This window comes from Galeopterus variegatus, unplaced genomic scaffold, assembly GCF_000696425.1.
Source record: "Galeopterus variegatus unplaced genomic scaffold, G_variegatus-3.0.2 Scaffold5101, whole genome shotgun sequence".
Lineage (NCBI taxonomy): Eukaryota > Metazoa > Chordata > Mammalia > Dermoptera > Cynocephalidae > Galeopterus > Galeopterus variegatus.
In genome coordinates this window covers 17,602-32,129 of record NW_007731212.1, presented here as the reverse complement: position 1 = coordinate 32,129, position 14,528 = coordinate 17,602, and the positions used below count along the sequence as shown (strand labels likewise).

General features: G+C 39.0%; 1 protein-coding gene across 2 annotated transcripts in view; it reads right to left on the bottom strand.

Annotated features, from left to right (window-relative positions):
- TLK2 (tousled-like kinase 2) overlaps positions 1-7,648 on the bottom strand; it is a 96,518-nt gene extending 88,870 nt beyond the window's left edge. For both annotated transcript variants that reach the window (XM_008588912.1, XM_008588914.1), the window contains exon 1: positions 7,626-7,648. The gene's annotated coding sequence lies outside the window, so the exon portion shown is untranslated. The remainder of the gene's footprint in view (positions 1-7,625) is intronic.
- Between the last annotated feature and the right edge of the window lie 6,880 nt (positions 7,649-14,528).

The following is a 14,528-nucleotide window of genomic DNA, read 5'->3' as shown; positions in this document are numbered from 1 at the left end:
AGCGCTGCCGCGCTTCCCAAGCGGCGCACTATCCAGTGCGCCACCGGGCCGGCCCCAAGGTGCTAAGTTTTGTATGAGTTCACATTCATCTTTGGGAGAGTTCTCATATTTCAAAGGTTAAGGAGCCATCCTTAAGTGATTCTTTAATAGCTGCCTCTGCCAGTGCACTATAACATTCAGCATTTCCAAACACATTTATACACTAGTTTTGCTACCCAGGGTTTCCACACAAGATTGAGCTTCCATTTCTTGCAGGTGGCTTTTTAATAGCCACAATCCAAAGTAAGGGACTCACTTCTGTGTCCTGGACTGGTGAGCTGTTTTACTAGTCCTAGTTCATAAACAGGCTTTTCTTTCCAATTCTCAGCTTTATACAGTTCCAGTTCAGGCCTACGGCCTTAATTACCATTCCCGGGTGTGAATTAACCCCAAGATATAAAAGACTATGGGCCACCAAAGTTAAACTCTCATTCACCACTGTCACATCTTCATATATTTGAAGTTATAATAACTGGGAGTCAATTTTTCCTATTTCTAATGATCCTTGCTGATATACAGGAATTATTTAATTTTCATGTTTTTCATTTAGCCAGTGACTTTCTGAATTGTTCTTTCTAATCATTTCTCAGTTTTTTCCTTTTGATTTAGTTGTGTAGGTATAAAATCATAGCATTTGTAAATAATAAGTTTATATCTTCTTTTCCACAATTTGTACCTCTTATTTGTTTCACATTTCACTGCACTGAACAAAGCAACATAAAATCATCATCATAGAGAACATTGTTTTGTTCTTTATTATCATGTAACTCCTCTGGTGCTTTACCATTAAAAACTATACTAGACCACAAATAGCCAAAACAATCTTGAAAAAGAACAAAGTTGTACGTCTCACACTTCCTGATTTCAAAACCTATTACAAATTTACAGCAACCAAAAACATTGTAGTACCAGCATAAAGACAAACATATAGACCAATGGAAAAGAACACAGAGCCCAGAAATAAACCATCATATATATGGTCAAATAATTTTTGACAAGGTACCAAGACTATTAAATGGGGAAAGGGCAGTCTTTTCAACAAATGGTGCAGGGGAAATTGGGATATCAACGTGAATGAAGTTGGATCTTGATCTTCCACCATCTATAAAAATCGACTCAAAATGGCAAAGACCTGAACATAAGAGCTAAAACTATAAAACTCTTAGAATAAAACATAGGGGGAGGGCCGGCCCGGTGGCGCACTCGGTAGAGTGCGGCGCTTGGGAGTGTGGCAGCGCTCCCGCCGAGGGTTCGGATCCCATATTGAGATCGGTCCGCTCACTGGTTGAGCGTGGTGTGGGCGCGACACCGAGGGTTGTGATCCCATTGCCGGTCGCGGTACGGGAGCGACACCGAGGGTTGTGATCCCGTTACCGGTCACAAAAAACGACAAAAAGGAAAAAAAAAAAAAAAGAGACCGGTCCGCTCACTGGTTGAGCGTGGTGTGGGCGCGACACCGAGGGTTGTGATCCCATGGCAGGTCGCGGTACAGGAGCGACACCGAGGGTTGTGATCCCGTTACCGGTCACAAAAAACGACAAAAAGGAAAAAAAAAAAAAAAAAAAAACCATAGGGGGAAAGAAAGCTTTATAAAGGATTTCTTGTATGTGACATCAAAAGCAAAAACAGATAAATTAGATTACATCAAAATTAAAAATTTATGTGCATCAAAGGATAATCAACAGAGTGAAAAGACAACCCACAGAATGGTAGAAAATATTTGCAAACATACATCTGGTAAAGGGTTAATATATGAATATATAAATAACTGCTACAACTCAACAAAACAACCTAATTTAAAAATGAGCAAAGGACTGGTTGGATAGCTCAGCTGGTTAGAGCATGGTGCTGATAAACACCAAGGTTCAGGGTTGGATCCTGGTACTAGCTAACCATCCCCACCCCCCCATCCCCCCAAAAAAGCAAAGGACTTGAACAGACATTTCTCCAATGAAGATATACAAATGGCTAACAAGAACATTAAAAGATGCTCAACATCACTAATTATAGGATGAGGGAAATGCGACTCAAAACCATGAGATAACACCTCACACTCATTTGGATAACTACTACCAAAAACAAGCCACAAAAAAAACCCCAGAAAATAACAGATATTGGCAAGGATGTACAGAAATTGGAACCTTCGTGCACTTTTGGTTGGAATATAAAATGGCACAGCCACTGTGGAAAATAGGATGACAGTTCTTTAAAAAATTAAACAGAATTACCATACGATACACGAGTACTACTTCTGTGTATGTACCAAAAAAGAATGGAAAGCAGGGTCTTGAAGAGACAGTTGTACACCCATGTTCACAGCAGCATTATTCACAATAGCCAAAAGGTGGAAGCAACTCAAATACCAGCCTTAAAAAAGGTACCTTTTGGCAACTGCAAGGCTGGGGAGATCCCAGGCCAGCGGAGGACATGGATCTCATTGTTTTCCTCAGCACTTAGAACACTCCCCCTCACCAATAAAATGGTTTGACACCCCTCCCAAAAAAGGGGAATGTACATTCTACAACATGGATAAATCCTGAGGGCTTTATACTAGGAGAAATAAGCCAGCCATAAAAAGACAAATACTGGGCCGGCCCGTGGCTCACTCGGTAGAGTGCGGTGCTGATAACACCAAGGCCGCGGGTTCGGATCCTATATAGGGATGGCCGGTTTGCTCACTGGCTGAGTGTGGTGCTGACAACACCAAGCCAAAGGTTGAGATCCCCTTACCGGTCATCTTTAAAAAAAAAAAAAAAAAGGACAAATACTATCTGATTCCACTTAGATGAGGTACCTGGAGTAGTCAAATTCATAGTCAGAAGGTAGACTGGTGTTTGCCAGGGGCTGGAGGAAGCAGGTTATGGGCAGTTGTCCAATGAGCATATAGTTTCAGTTTTGCAAGATAAAAAAAGTTCTGGAAATTGGCTGCACAATAACGTGAATTCACTTAACACTAATGAATTCTACACTTAAAAATGGTTAAGATGGGGCCGGGCCCATGGCTCACTTGGGAGAGTGTGGTGTTGATAACACCAAGGCCATGGGTTGGGATCCCAGTACAGGGATGGCCGGTTAGCTCACTTGGGAGAGCGTGGTGCTGACAACACCAAGTCAAAGGTTGGGATCTCCTTACCAGTCATCTTTTTTTAAAAAAAATTTTTTTAGGGCCGGCCTGGTGGCGCACTGGAGAGTGCGCTGCTTGGGAGCGTGGTGGCGCTCCCGCCGAGGGTTCGGATCCCATGTGGAGACCGGTTCCCGCTCACTGGCTGAGCGTGGTGCGGATGCAACACCGAGGTTTGCGATCCCGTTACCGGTCAGTAAAAAAGACAAAAAAGGAAAAAACAAAATTTTTTTTTAAAAAGGTTAAGATGGAAAATTTTATTATGTGTATTTTACCAAAATTAAACATGTTTTAAAAACTATTGTTTTTAAAATTAGAAAATAGGAATGGCTATTGAGTTTATCCAAATGCTTGTTTAGAAGTTATTAACCCCTCAAAAATAAATTTAAAAAAAACAATAAAACTCATTACCTATTTGCTATTGTAATGTAATAATAACAATCACCAACACTTATATAGCATTTCTATGGGTGAGACATTCTATGTATGTTAGTACATTTAACCCTCACAGCTGATAAAAACAGGCCCAAATAAATATGTCTCAACTGACTTTTGACAAAGGTGCAAAAGCAATTCAATAAATTCAATAAACTGAAAATAAAAACCTTTTCAATAAATGGTGCTGGAACACTTAGACATCAACAGGCAAAACAATTAACCTTGACTTAAACCTCACACCTTATAAAAAAATTAATTCAAAATGAATCAAGAACTTGAATGCAAAACATAAAACTATAAAACTGTTAGGAAAAAACAGGGAGAAAATCTTCACAACCTAGGGCTAAGAAAGCAGTTTAGACTTGACACCAAAAACTCAGTCCATGAAAGGAAAATTGATAAATGGAACCCTTACCAAATCAAAAACTTTTGCTCAGTCTGTAAGATTCTGTAAATAGGATGAAGAGACAAATTACTGAGTGGAAGAAAATATTTGCAAACCACATATCTGCCAAAGGACTCGAAATTAGACAATCTAAAGAACTCCAATTAGAAAATTGACAAAAGACATGAACAGACATTTCACTGAAGAGGAAATAAAGATGGGTAATGCGCACAAGAAAAGATGTTCAACATCATTAGCCACTGAGGAAATACAAATTTAAACCACAATGAGATTTCATAATACACCTATCAGAACGGTTAAAATAAAAAACAGTGACAACGCTAAATGCTAAGCAAGGATGTAGAGGAACTCACACATTGCTGGTGAGAATGTAAAAAGGTAAGGCCTTTTTTGTTTAGCAGTTTCTTTTAAAACTAAAAATACACATAATACTTATTAAATGACCCAGCTATTAACTCTTAAGCATTTATTCCAGAGAAAGAAAAACATGCTTGTGTAAAACTTGTACACAAAATTTCATAGCAGTTTTATTCATAATAGCCAAAACCTTGAAACAAACCAAATTTCCTTCAATGGGTGAATGTTAAACAAACTGTAGTATATCCATACCATGGAATATTACACAGCAATAAAAAGGAATGACCTATAAGTTGGATGGACTTCAAGGGAATTATGCCAAGGTAAAAAAAAGTCAATCTCAAAAGGTTGTATATGAGGGTAAAAGTCCATGGAAAAAGAGAACCGAAAGATAATACAAATTTTTCCATGAACTTTTTGAAGAACCCTCATATTATGAGACTCCATTTTTATATGTATCACTCTTGGAATAATGAAATTATAGGGATGGAAAACAGATTAATGGTTGTCAGGGATTAGAGTTTCAGGAGAGAAAAGGTAGATGTGACTACAAAGGAATAGCAGAAAAGAGGCTTGTGATGAAATAGTTCTACGTCTTGACTGTGGTGATGGTTACAAGAAGCTACACAAGTGATAAAATTGCTTGGAAGTGTACACATACACACGCACACACAAATGATGCATGTATATCTTGAAATCTGAATAAATTCAGTGGAATGTCATTTTCCTGGTTTTAATATTGTACTATAATTACACAAAGACACACACACACTGGAGGAAGAGAGGTGAAGGGTGCATGGATGGAACCTCCCTGTACATTTTGTGCAACTTCCTATGATTTCATAATTATTTTGAAATAAAACTTTTTAAAAAGTTTTTGGTTTTTTTATGTATTATTTATTTACTGGCTGTTATACCAATAATGATGATAACCAGCACTTAGGTAACACTTGCTACATGGGCCAGGGATTCAATATTAGCACATTTAATCCTCTTAACCTGTTATGGGCCAACCCTAATTTTCCAACTTTGGATTATTTCCTATTCTTCTGTTTTGCAATGTACTTATTTCTTCTTGTATTTTTATTATTTTTCCTCATCTTTTTTATTTCTCCTAAAACCTTAAATTGAATAGTAAATTCATACTCTTTTATGTTAAGTTCTTCTGTAAAGCTACACAACTATGCCAGTTACTGGGTTGAGGCAATAACTATGCTAATTGTATGGCTAAGCAATTCACAACTAAAGCCAAAATGCTTCATTATTTTAGTTATACTAAGTTTCCATTTGTATTGTCGGGGCTAGGGCTCAGACCCTTCCAACCCATTGTACAGACTGGGTCACCAGACCCCTCACACGCAGGTCCACGCTAGGTAATTGGGAAAGATCCCAGGAGCCATTGGCAGACAACACATGCTTAGTCCTCAGCAGCAGCAGCAGCAGGAGCAGCAGGAGGAGGTGGAGGAGGAGGAAGGGCGGCCTACCCATGGGCCCCCCCAAGGATGGGGGGCACCATGGATCAGAGCCTCTTGTCCTTTATACTTAAGTCATAACCCAGGATACCTGTGTGCACATGCACAATTACATTAGACAATAACCAAGGAACACCTGGGTGCACGTGCCTATTTACATCAAATGCTCCGCAAGATTCTGAACATCTGAGGGGCCCTGACCATTTTCCTTCACTTTCCCTACAACTTCTCTGTCCAAATTATGTAAGTTTAACTACATGGTATTTTAATTTATCTATTTTCTAAGTAAAACAGTGTGTCACTTGATATTTGATATACAATAACTATTTAGAAGAATGCTTATTAACATCTCAGTCACTGGGGATGGGAAACTGTCACTTAAAAGAGACACCTGCATGGGCCGGCCCGGTGGCGCACTGCTACAGTGTGCCGCCTGGGAAGCGCGGCAGCGCTCCCACCGAGAGTTCGGATCCCACATACAGACCGGCCGCTCACTGGCTGAGTGAGGTGCGGGAGCAACACCAGGGGTTGCGATCCCGTTGCCGATCCCGGTCCGGTACGGGCGCGACACTGAGGGTTGCGATCCGTTGCCGGTCACGAAAAAAAGGAAAGAAAAAAAAAAAAAAAGAGAGAGACACCTGCAGGCTGGAAAAGAATGTTTTAAACTAATTGTAAGTTAAGATCCCTCCCTAAAAGCCCATTTTTTATGCCAACATTTAAACTGTTTACCCTAAGGCTGGCCAGTTAGCTCAGTTGCTTAGAGCATGGTGTTAAAACACCCAGATCAAAGGTTTAGATCCCCATGCCAGACAGCAAAAAATTTTTTAAAATTAAAAAAAATAAACTGTTTACCCTGTCTCTTGCTACTAATGATTTTTTTAGAAGTAAAAAACCAAATGGACACTTTAAAAAACAAACAAGAGTTAGGTTTCCTGTTTTTAAAGACATATAGTTTATAAAAACAAAGTGAAACATGTTTCTAATACTCTTTTTTTGTTTTTCCTTTTTGTCTTTTTTCGTGACCGGCAACGGATCGCAACCCTCAGTGTTGCGCCCGTACCGGACCGGGACTGGCAACGGGATCGCAACCCTCGCTGTTGCGCCCGCACCTCGCTCAGCCTGTGAGCGGCCAGTCTGTATGTGGGATCCGAACCCTCGGCGGGAGCGCCGCCACACTCTCAAGCGGCGCACTGTAGCAGTGCGCCACCGGGCCGGCCCCTCTAATACTCTTAAGATGTACTTTCAGACTGGTCAACTTACTTGGTTAGAGCATGGTGCTGATAACACCAAGGTCAAGAATAAGGATCCCACACCAGCCCCCCCCCAAAAAAAAGGCACTTGCGGGGGAGGGGGCTTAAAAAATACTTTAGTCACAAGCCTAGAAAAAACTTTGTGGATAAATTATAAACCCATGAAAAAAAAAAAAATTATAAACCCATGAAAACTGAGGTTAAGATGCAAATGTTGACACCAGCCCTTTAGCACATGAAGAAAGCCCCATATAAACTAAGAAAAACTTGAAGAATAGGGGCGAAAGGTTAATCTTTCACCCCTGTAAATGTTTAAATGTCAACATTTTCTGAGTTTCCAAAGTCTTCATTTCCTCCTTGGACTAAATTAGCAGCTTAAAGGGGATTGAGAACAGAGGACAAAAGTTAAGCTTCATTAGGTATGAAGGAGCACTGCTAACAAGATTCAAACTACCCAATACTCCATTAAAGCCTGGACCTAATTAATATAAAAGTAAAACTAAGGGTCTCTATGCTTTTGTTTTAGTCATTAATAGCATCACCTTTTCACACCATAGCAGAGCCAAAGCAGCAATCAGAATTGTTGGATTCCCAGAGACCTCGGGTGTTGGCTGGTTGATCATAGTGTTCCTAGATGTGAAACAAATGTGAAGTCGACTAAATTCTTACTTGATGTTAAACAAAAGAGTTTTTAGATCAAGTGAACAAAAGCCTAACTTGAATCATAAAAAAAAAAGAGCACATCTCAATCAATTCCCGGATATGAGTCATTTTACAGACCAGAACCCACTGAATGAAAGGGAGGCAAGGTCCCCTTGAGGAAGAATCCTGCTACACTGCCCAAAATTTGTACTGTTCATCTTTCTCCCAGCCTTCCCCAAAAAGGACCTTTTATCAGAGTGACTATGTACGGGGGAAAAGGATTACTAGGCAAGGTTAGGCACTGATTTTGAACTACCACTAATTCCAGGAGACCCAAAAAGTCACTGTGGTCTACTAATCAGAATAGGGGCTTATGGAGGTCAGGTGATCAATGGAGTTTTAGCTCAGGTTTGTCTCACAGTGGGTTCAGTGGGTCCCCAAGTCCAACTTGTTATTTCCCAACTCAGAATGCATAATTGGAATAGACATACTCATCAACTGGCAAAATCCCCACATTACTTCCATTATGTTCCCAGTTTCACAGAGCGCACTGTACCCCCTTTAACTTATAAAATCATCCTCAGCAACACCCCCCTCTCAAGGAAAAAAAAAAATTTTAAGAACAAAAGAAATATGACAAAAACTAGAAGCACCATTCCAATCTATTCCAAAACAGTTTTGATAACTGCAAGCCAAGGTAACTGGGAAGCTCTTTAACTATGATAACCAACCTTGATACCGCAATACTAAATGAAGCTAACTAATCTAGAAAACCAGAAGAAATGTTCAACTGAATCAACTGGCTTAACTCTAATAATAAAAATAGCAAAGATGCTTGGGTGGCATAGATATAACAAAGTCCTTTTTTTACCTCCACTTAATTTTGACCAAAAGCAGAGTGGTTTTAAACGAGTGACTCTCTGTAGTAGTAAACAAGCTAAGATATCCAGTGTAAGGTCAAGAAAATCCTTAACTGATATTAATGATTTTTAGTAATATCTCAGTTATGACAAATCCTAACCATATAATTTAATAACATCCATTTCCAGAGAAAAAGCAAGCTCAACACCAAAAAGATATCCTTTTAACTGTATACTCTCCTGGAAACCTGCCTATGGAATTCTACATAATTCAGCCAAGATATGGTGCAAATAATCAAAAAGGTAGATAATAAAGGAGAAATTTTAACCCTTAGACACTGATGGTGGGTTTGTAAAATCATGCTGCTGCTTTGGAAAACTGTCTGGCAGTTCCTGAAAAGGTTAAACAAAGAATTACCAGAAGACCTAGCAATTCCACTCAAAGGGCCAACCCCGTGGCTCACTCAGGAGAGTGCAGCGCTCCTGCCAGGGGTTCGGATCCTATATAGGGGTGGCCGGTGCGCTCACTGGCTGAGCGCAGTGCGGGCGACACCAAGCCAAGGGTTAAGATCCCCTTACCGGTCACACACAAAAAAATAAAAAAGCTATATACCCTAGAAAAATGAAAACATATGTGCACAGAAAAACTTGTACATTAATGTTCATAGCAGCATTATACATAATAGCCAAAAAACAAACAATCCAAATGTCCATCAACTAATAAATGAATTAAAAAGATGCGGTTCTCGGGCCGGCCCGTGGCTCGCTCAGGAGAGTGTGGTGCTGATAACACCAAGGCCCCGGGTTTGGATCCCATATAGGGATGGCTGGTTTGCTCACTGGCTGAGCGTGGTGCTGACAACACCAAGTCAAGGGTTAAGATCCCCTTACCGGTCATCGTTAAAAAAAAAAAAATGCGGTTCTGTTTACAAATGTGGTTTTGTATACAGTTGGAATACTATTTGGCAATAAAAAGAAATGAAATACTAATCTATGCTGTGACATAAATGAACCTTGAAAACACAATGCTAAGTGAAACACACGAGTCACAAAGGATCACTTACAGTATGAAATGTCCAAAATAGGCAAATCTACAAAGACAAAAAGTAGATAAGTGGTTGCCTAGAGCCTGGAGGAATGGGCTGGGTTTTTTTGTTTGTCTTTTTTAAAAGATGAATGGTAAGGGGATCTTAACTCTTGACTTGGTATTATCAGCACCACACTCTCCCAGGTGTTACAGTACCGTGCTCTACCCAACTGAGATAACCGGCCAGCCTGTATTTTTTTTTTTTTTTTTTTTTAATCTTTTAATTCTGTTTCTCCACGAACTTTTTGAAGTACCCGTGTATGTACTTTTAATGAAAACGATAGTACTTTTAAAACTATTTCACAGGGCCGGCCCGTGGCTCACCTGGGAGACTGTGGTGCTGAGAACACCAGGGCCACGGGTTCGGATCCCATATAGGGATGGCCGGTTCGCTCACTTGGGAGAGCGTGGTGCTGACAACACCAAGTCAAGGGTTAAGATCCCCTTACCGGTCATCTTTAAAAAACAAACAAACAAACAAGCAAACAAAAAAACTACTTCACCCTGTAGAAGGGATTTTTTTTTTTAAGGTAAAACTTATTAAGTCCATTTCAAAGATACACTATTCGGAAATACCTTGACCACTGCCCTCAAGACTGTTCTGTGCATGTACAGACATAGGTACTGCACAGGGCAAGATGTCTTGATGGAGGAGTTGCAGTTGATGTATGTGGGGCCGTTTCAGTCACTGCTGAAGCTTTTCCATGTGGCAGAGGCTAAAGCAGGTCAACTGATGCGTTTAGCCTGCAATGAGCAGCCTGATGACCATTGCACAGAAATGTGTCTCCAGCATTCTGCTAAAGCTAAGCTGAAGCTGGAAACTCAGCACCCTAAATTTATTTCTCCATTCAATCTCCACTAGATTATAAACTCTGTGAGAGCAGGGATCAACAGTTTTATTCACTGTATATCCCTAGCACAATATCAACTACATAGTAGGTGTTTATAAAGGTGTGCTTATAAACAAATTAATGTTCCTTAGTCCTTTGTACCTTAATGTCCTCATCTATGAAATGGGAATAAAGGGTAACTTCTATTATAAGAAACTCTTAAGAAATATTCTCTCTCTTGTGTTCTGGGAAATGTTTTTATATCGTACATTATTTGATGCTACTGTAAATGATATTGCTTTTAAAATTTCAATTACCAATTGTTCATTGCTAGAATAAATAAGACAACTGGTCTTTGTAAAACAATCTTCTATCCTAGCTAAACAAACTCTAATAGCTTTTTTATGGCTTACTTAGGACTTTCTTTCTTTTTTTTTTTAAAGATGACCAGTAAGGGGATCTTAACCCTTCACTTGGTGTTGTCAGCACCACGCTCTACCAAGTGAGCTAACCTCCCATCCCTAAATAGGGATCCGAACCGATGGCCTTGGTGTTATCAGTTCCCAAGTGAGCCATGGGCCGGCCCTGGCTTACTTAGGACTTTCCATGTGCACAATCATGTCATCTATAAGACACCTAAAAAATAAACATAGTTCTACTTTTCCTTTCTAATCTGTAAACTTACTCCTTTTACTTGTATTTCACTGTCTAGGACCTTTAAAACATGTTGAATAGAAGCTGTGAGAACAAATATCCTTGATTTATTTTGGATATTAGGTCGAAAGCGTTCAATCTTTTACTGTTAAGTATGATGTTAACTGTAGGTTTTTCATAGATGGCTTTTATCAGATTAATGAAGTTCCGATCTACTCCTAGTTAGTTGAGAGCTTTTATAGTGAATTAGTGTTGAAATTTGTCAAATGCTTTTTATGTATCTATATGAGGCCACTTAACTTTTCTCCTTTATTGTATTAATATGGTGAATTACATTGACTTCTAATGTTAAATCAACCCTGAAACTGGGATAAAACCCAACTGGTAAAGATGTATTATCCTTTTTACTCATTGCTAGATTCAATTTGCTAATATATTTTTTAATGATTTTGCATATATATTCATGAGGGAGACTGAACTGCAGTTTTCCTTTTTCCTAATGTCTTTTGTCTGGTTTGGGATCAAGGTAATCCTGGCCTCATAAATGTTTTCTGAAGTTTGTGAAAAACTGGTATTATTTCTTCCTTAAATGTTTGATAGAATTCACTAATAAAGCCATGTGGGTCTGGACTTTTTTGTGTGTGAAGACTTTTAACTACAAATCCAATTTCTTTAATAAATATGGGGCTAATCAGATTTGTTTTCTATTTCACTTATTTCAGCTCTTTATTATTTGTCCTTTTTTTTTTTTTTTCTGCTGGCCAGGACCAAACCCTTGACCCTGGTGTTATCAACACTGAGCTCTAACCAACTCGGCTAATACACCAGCCCTGTGTCCTTTTTAGATTGCGCTTTTTCTAGCTTCTTAAAGCAGAATCTTGGGTAAATGATTTTAGACCTTTCTTTTGAATCTGTACATTTCCTTCTAAACACTGTTTTAGCTATATCCTACAAATTTCTATATATTGCATTTTCATTTTCATTCAGTTATAAATACTTTTCTAATTTCCCTTGTGAATTCTTTTTTGACCCAAAAGTTATTTATGTTATTTCAACTCATTGCTAGATTCAATTTGCTAATATATTTTTTAATGATTTTGCATATATATTCATGAGGGAGACTGAACTGCAGTTTTCCTTTTTCCTAATGTCTTTTGTCTGGTTTGGGATCAAGGTAATCCTGGCCTCATAAATGTTTTCTGAAGTTTGTGAAAAACTGGTATTATTTCTTCCTTAAATGTTTGATAGAATTCACTAATAAAGCCATGTGGGTCTGGACTTTTTTGTGTGTGAAGACTTTTAACTACAAATCCAATTTCTTTAATAAATATGGGGCTAATCAGATTTGTTTTCTATTTCACTTATTTCAGCTCTTTATTATTTGTCCTTTTTCTTTTGCTGCTGGCCAGGACCAAACCTTGACCCTGGTGTTATCTTTTTTTTTTTTTTTAAAGATGACCGGTAAGGAGATCTTAACCCTTGGCTTGGTGTTGTCAGCACCATGCTCACCCAGTGAGAGAACCGGCCATCCCTATATGGGATCCGAACCCGTGGCCTTGGTGTTAACAGCACCACACTCTCCCGAGTGAGCCACGGGCCGGCCCAGACCCTAGTGTTATCAACATTGAGCTCTAACCAACTTGGCTTATACACCAGCCCTGTCTCCTTTTTAGATTGCTCTTTTTCTAGCTTCTTAAAGCAGAATCTTGGGTAAATGATTTTAGACCTTTCTTTTGAATCTGTACATTTCCTTCTAAACACTGTTTTAGCTATATCCTACAAATTTCTATATATTGCGTTTTCATTTTCATTCAGTTATAAATATTTTTCTAATTTCCCTTGTGAATTCTTTTTTGACCCCAAAGTTATTTATGTTATTTCACTTACAAATATTTGGAGATTTTCCAGATACTGTTTCCTTTTGATTTCTAATTTAATTCCATTGTAGTCTGACCAGTCTCTACATGATTTCAATCCTTTTAAATTTGTTGAAACCCATGTTTTATGGCCCAGCATATTGTCCATTTTGGTAAATGTTCATGTATGCTTGAAAAGAATGTAGGGAGAATGTTCTATAAATGTCAATTAGGTACAGTCCATTTGATACTCTGAATACTCATTCAATACTCAAAGTATTGAATGGACTGTACCTAAATTCCAAATCTTCTATATCCTTACTGATTTTTTTGCCTGCTAGTTCTATCAATTATTGAGAGAAAACACTGGAATTTACAACTGTCCTTTCATTTTTTTTTTTCCCCTAAAGATGACCGGTAAGGGGATCTCAACCCTTGGCTTGGCGTTGTCAGCACCACGCTCAGCCAGTGAGCAAACCGGCCATCCCTATATAGGATCCGAACCCGGGGCCTTGGTGTTATCAGCACCGCACTCTACCGAGTGAGCCACGGGCCGGCCCTGGAATTTACAACTGTAATTGTGGACTTGTCCATTTTTCCTTTCAACTGTCAATTTTTGCTTCACTCTGTTACTGGATGCATACACGTTTAGAACTGCTGTGTCTTCTCAATGAATTGATACCTCTTTCATTATGAAATGGGCTTCATTGCCCCAGTAATATCTTCATTGCTCTGAAGTCTCCTTTGTATAACACAAATGTAGTCAATCCAGCTTTTTTGTACTTAGTGTTTATATAGTATCTTTTCCATTCTTTTAAAGATAAAGATACAAGTAAAAAATATAGTGAGTTTCTTTTTTTTTGTTTTTGTTTTGTTTTGTTTTGTTTTTTGACAGCAGTCTGGTACCAGGAACCAAACCGTGGTGTTACAAGGCAGCACTCTAACCAACCGAGCTAACTAGTCAGCCCTATAGTGGGTTTCCTGTAGACAGCATATAGTTGGATCTTGCCTTTTAATCTAGTCTGACACTCTCTTTTTTAGTTGGAGTGTTAGACCACATACAATTAAATTATCAGTATAGTTGGGTTTAATTTGCATTATCCTAATGCAAATGTTTTTCCTATTTGTCACATCTTTTCTTTGTTTTTCCTCTTTTCCTTCCTTCTTTAGGAATGAGGTCCATTTTTTTTTTTAAAGATGACCAGTAAGGGGACCTTAAACCCTGACTTGGTGTTGTCAGCACCACGCTCTCCCAAGTGAGTGAACCGGCCATCCCTATATAGGGATCCAAACCTGTGGCCTTGGTATTATCAGCACCACACTCTCCCAAGTGAGCCACAGGCTGGCCCTCTGAGGTCTTTTTTTAAGCATTCCATTTTACCTCCACTAAGAGATTATAAGCTATTATCTCTATTTTTTGTTTTTCTCTTTTTTTTTTTTAAAGATGACCGGTAAGGAGATCTCAACCCTTGGCTTGGTGTTGTCAGCACCAGGCTCAGCCAGTGAGCAAACCGGC